The sequence below is a fragment of the Cydia fagiglandana genome, chromosome 2 (assembly GCF_963556715.1).
Source record: "Cydia fagiglandana chromosome 2, ilCydFagi1.1, whole genome shotgun sequence".
Classification (NCBI taxonomy): domain Eukaryota; kingdom Metazoa; phylum Arthropoda; class Insecta; order Lepidoptera; family Tortricidae; genus Cydia; species Cydia fagiglandana.
Window position 1 is genome coordinate 23571956 of NC_085933.1, and position 6165 is coordinate 23578120.

The window sequence follows — 6165 nt, forward strand, 5'->3', positions numbered from 1 at the left end:
TACATTTTGTCTGATCAGGTGTCGACGTTTTCTATGGAAAAGCCAAAAAAAAAATCCCCGATTTTAGGGTTGGTCCCATAGTAAAAGTAGCTCAGTTTAGCGAGTAAAATCAGGCCCTGGAATTAAAGCCCCATGGTCGGACACATACTGTATACTCGTATGGGGAGACCCTAATTTTAACGAATTGTCATTCAGCAGTGTGGACGGTGGATTTCAATTTCTGAGCGGCTGTGAGCATGAGTAAAATTTGCTAAACATCCGAGGCACAAGGCAGAAGGCAGGCACGAGGCATGGCTGATCAACGAACGGTATTAGCGCCGCGAACGTGGCCCGGACGTGGTGCAAACATCCAACTGCAATCTGAGAAGGACTATTCTGAAAACATTCCTGTCAAAATTAAGAGTAATTTAGTGATCTTAGGTAACAGCAACTCACTTTTAACACAACCTTAAGTCTAGATTAATACCTAACTTTTGCGAGGTACCTACGGCATGTCTTAATTTAGGCATAAAAAGTGACTTAGGAAATTCGAAGCACTTTTTTTTAAATAAAAATTCAGAGAAAACAGCCAATGCTTTCCAAAATGGCGATTCTTCTTTTGTTATCGCGCTTACCTATCTCAAGTTTTTGGATGATGCAAGTTTTGTTTACCATAATTACCATCAAATTTCTGCATGCCACTCCCTTAGAGCATTTAATACCTGGAGTCGCCTTAAGAGCTTACCCCTCTGGCGAAAAACTGGCACAATTGTGAAAACATTTGTATGGACTGGTTATGTGTACGCTACGTCATGCAAATCATGTAGAAAAAAAATTATTTATTTATTATTTCAAATAACAAATTGCACCTTACAGCTAATGCCAAAGCGGCACAAATTGGAACACATTAAGACGAAACAGGAGCTGATACATTTGACGTCCCCTCCCCCGCAAAAATCGGCAGATTGTTTAGTACAGAAAATGACAGCCCTGACGTCTTCAGTTACTAAGTGCTCTAGGGCCACTGCATATTAGTTGTTGAAGTGATTATCTCTAGTTACACAGTAGCGACATCGCCCCGGGACGTTCGGAATACTCCCGCCGTTAATGAACAGTCCGGGGAGCCCTCTGCAGGCAAATAGCAGAAGCCCGGGAGTGTAACGATTCAGTACTCGCATGGCACATTCGACGTATCAGTTACTTGACTTTGCCATGAAATGTAACTGCAGCTGCCCTAAGCAGGCCACTGACGAGCCTTCCAAATGGATGCCGTTACAATGGATTCATCCAAATGGACGGCATCCTAATATTAAACATTGTACGTTTTTAACATTCACAGACCGATTTTGGATTACAGCCACGCTATTTGGACAGTTGGAAGGCTCGTCAGTGGCCACCTTTACCATTACAACAAGACTAAATACAGCGGCATTGAAGTCGCCGCAGAATCCGTCAGTTCCCTTGATTTAATGTATGGAAGGTAGAGGTATGGAGAACATTCATTATGTTTCAAAAAGTGTCCGTCGAAAAACCTTAAATAGGTGGCGCCACAATACCTAGAATATTTATATAAAAAAAAAATTGTCTGTATAGTCGGTTTAGGGACGATTAGTTTGCGTGATAACGTCATAAGAGAATGTAACGTCACCATGGCAATCCGTCCACAATGTTACCATAGTGACACTTTTTCGTGCATGCTACCGGTGTTCATCAATTTATAAGACTTCAATAACGGCTACTTTCTTAGCTACCCTACCGCAAAGAATATAATACTACCGCTACTCTGGAGAGATTTGGAACTGCTGTTTATAACTGACAGCTGGACACTTTTGCGATTTTTGCGAATGTTCTCCCATAAAAGAGTTTTCTTCTTACCTCTACCTCTTATTTAATAAATTAATGACGTTCGTCGCCACATTATTTCCGCGATTATGACATTCAGTCCGTCAGTAACGCCGCAAAAGTAACTATAAGCTGCAGCTACTCGTACCATCCGAATGTGACATTTACTGCTACATACTCCTTCGGCGGTGTTACCGTGGGCGCTACCATATCTTGCTCCGGTGGTTTACTGCGAATTTGACGAAGTCATAGATCCACCTTATTGGGAGTTGTTCTATGATGCGTTTCCATGTGCATAGTCACTATTTAGGTCCTCTAGCCGCCTAGACATCAAAAGGTGTCAATACAAATGCAATTTTGATTTGTCAAAATAAAGATTTAAATTAGAATGGGACGGCAGACCTTTTAACGGACGGCTAGAGGTTATTTTGGCCCACACCGTGCCATGCTCCACGAAGAATGAGCGACTATTTGATTTTAAACATTCATTTTTAAAGTAGGTAGGTAGGTAGGCATTTTGTAGAGTTGGCACAAAATCTCAAATATAAAACTGACTAAAACTGACTTAGATTAATAATTTCAATAAGGCTGGGTTTAATACAGTTCTCCATCACAATTTTAATAACGCTAATAAAGTGGTAAATATCACGTCACCTGCACCGCAACGATTAGCGCCAAGGGATAAATCTATTCAAATTTTATACATTTCAATTTATACAAAATTATACATTTAAATTTGCGGCTGAAACGTTGGAGTAACAGATAAATTTGTGGAGTCGATTCTGTATAACAATTCGATATGGTTTTCATCTTATTTAGATATGACCTTGAGTCAATGTGCACCGCTGAATTAATCAGCGTGAGACGCTATATGTAGTTCGTCTTTTTACCCGACTACGGCAACGCAAAAGGAGGGTTATGATTTTGACCAGTATGTATGTGGGTATGTATGTATGTTCATCTGTTCCCTCATGACGTCTAAAGTACTCATTATAATTTGTTAGCATAAAAAATTTTCAAGCATTCCCTATTAGCAGCATTTCGTGAGGACCAATTAGCGTTATAGTTCGTTTTTTACATTAGAAAGAAGGTATGGTCATCAATACAATGTTGTTATTATTATTATAAGGCACCTGACTCGCAAATATAGATCAGAATCCCGATTCAGACTAGGCAACTTGGCACGAGTTTAAACTGGTTTAGATATGAGCATGACGAGCGTTGTTGTGATTGGCGCGCATCTCTCACACGAAATGTGCTCCAATCAGTGCTCCATCGATTTTCAAAGTCATATCAACTGTACCTATTAAAGTAACTATTACTTATAACAGAATCGGTTTACAGTTCAAAAGATTCTTGGGAATGAACTCTCCTTATTATTTTAAGCCAGAATTACAATTTGGTAACGATAACGCCTGTGTTTGAAATAGAACGCTCCCATTACAGTATAATTTAGGTTCTTATATTTACCCAATTAAGTAAATAACTTTAGAAATCTAAGCCAAAACCACTGTAACGTATATGTTCTTCACTCTTATCAATACTTATCAAAATATCAAAATGTTGTGCGATGCTTACAGTAGTTTTCTAAATTATATATTAAAGGAAGCTTTAAAAATAGGTACAGGAAAATGCTTAAATACCTAGGTACATGAGTCTGAAAATTCTCTGATGTAGTATAGGTATGTAGACAGGGATGATTAGTTAGAATTAATAATTCCTGTGTACATTATAAACAATATTTTCAGGTATTGGTATAAATAAGTAATATAAGTAGGCTAGGATACTAGGGGTCTGGCACGAGTTCTCGCACGTGACTCTATACGTCAAGCGCGACTTCAAGTATGGACTCGCGCGCGGACTTTAGTATTTGTTTTTATAGACAGAAATACATCATCTGTGAAAATTCGTGAGAAACATCCTGGTGACAGACGGACGGACGGACGGACGGACAGCGGAGTCTTAGTAATAGGGTCCCGTTTTACCTTTTGGGTACGGAACCCTAACTAGGTGTATAGGTTTTCCTGTTTCAAAAATTTGCAATCTTTCTTTTCATTAAAAAAAATGTAATCTTTAAAATATATTATGCTAAAGCGATTGACATCAAAATTTAAGCGCTATGTTAAAATTTAGTTAGTGGAAAACGTTTTCTCCCGAAATGGATTTTATATGGAAAAAGTAGCTATACCTACTTTCTGGGAGCTCTTAGAAGATATTCTAAACGAAATTAAAGCAAAAAAAAAAACAGAAAACGTGTTTTTATAATCTCGTGTTATATTCTTCACTGATTTTATTTGAAAAACCACTTAAACCTTCTCAAGTTTTCGAGAACACGACAGTAAAATATTCCCTTCAAAATGAATTTTATCCGATGCCGGCCGCTATACAAAAGTTTTTGTTGCGTTGTAACAAATTGCACGTAAAGGCTTATTAAACGCTTCATAAGGATATAAAAAAAAATTAAATGATAATACCAAATAATACTATAAGTTAATCTAAAAGATTAACTTAAAAATACTTAAGCAGAAGGACTTTCCTCATACTCCTTAGCCCGAGTAAACAAACTATAGTCCGACAAGAAATTGTAGAAAATTATTGAGGGCGCTTATACTTACTACTTAACTGTCACATTTTTGACGTAAAATGCTTAAACATGGCAACAATTTAGTATGGAATTATTTTAGTTCCATTTTATTTAATTTCTACTATTTTTCTCGCATTATGTTTCTCTTATCAAGCTCACCTTACTTACCCCATTTACCCCACCTCACTTCATATACTTATTTTTATTTATTTATTTATTTAAACTTTATTGCACAAAACATAAAAATAATGTACAAATGGCAAAACTTAATGCCTAATGGCATTTTTTTTTTCAAACGTAGATTTTTCTGCGTTAAAATTTTCACAGTCGCGCTATTCGCACAAATGTGGACGGGCTAATATTTTATACAAAGTATACAAACGTTTACTTTTGTACGAACCAGCTGTTTGTTTCAAAGTAAACTTGATACGGAACAATCCGCTTTCAAATTGTTCTTATTATCTTGTGAATTTTGTTTATTGCCGCCCTTTTCAACTTCGGTGCTTGCCGAATTAAGACCTCCACAAGGGGTATCTCAAACCGGCTCGGTTAACTGTTCTCTCTGAACATTAGGGCTGACTTAGACGGCGCGTAAACTCGTCTTGCGATTTTAGTTACATTGAGGACTATTGATTGGATCCAATTCAGCCAACCAAACAAATACCGCAATATACCTAATGAAACTCGCATGCGAGTTCTCGCACCGTCTAAATCACGTGACTGGGTAGGTAATTAAACTCTGACAAGCCAACTTTGTCACTAGAAAGAGGATATTGTTGACGTGCGTTGAAAAAGCGCCCGTGTGGAGGAGGTCTTATATTCTGGCAAACCTCATTTATGACAGACTACTTTATCGATAGAGTCTGTGCGGAAAGAGAAGAGTCGTGGCAGAAACGGGAACTAACATTTTAAATTTTATATGGCAATCAAACCTTTGACACCTGTCTTGTAAAAAGTAAACAAACTTCTGTCAATGTATATTTTTATTAACAAAAACCGCAAGTTTTATGTATAAAATCTTTTCAAAACACGATAAAACCGTACATAAAACCACAAGGAAAATTATATTTAACATTGTTCGGTTTTGTCAGCGGGAAGAAAACAGCTAAAAGCCGACTATCGACTTACAAAAAGTCGCGGTACGTGTTTCCGCTATTCGCGGGGATTGATGTTGTATTTAATATTAAATAATTACCTATTTAATAAGTCCCCTAAGTAACTTGTCTCCGGTACATAATCGGTAAGTATATTTTATATTCATTCAAAATATATTAATTTTCATAAATATGCAGGTCATTCATGATCTTTAAAATAACTGACAAATAGTCTTGATACTTGCCATTTTATGCATATTTATATGTAATTTCTTTTTCAGGATTGTGTAAAAGTACCTACGGTATCTCGAATAAAAGACCGCTAAGTAGGTGATATGCAAGAATTCGTAATCTATGTGCCGGATTCAAGCACATCCAAGTTCAGATGAAGATAATTCTATGAGTGTCCCTGGTTGTTTTGAAGCTAGCTCAAACATAAGTGACATTGAATATTTTAATTCAGACTTCGATTACAAAGAATGAAACTTTTTCTAATAAAATATTTCTTTATTTGTAAGTTCGTTTATTAGGTTCTGAATAAAACTTTTTCTAATAAAATATTTCTTTATTTGTAGGTTATGTTAGTTAGTAATTATTTCATATTTAGCAGTGACTTTTCGTATCGTGATTGACGGCGTAATATCGTGAGATGAGAGAACCGGACAT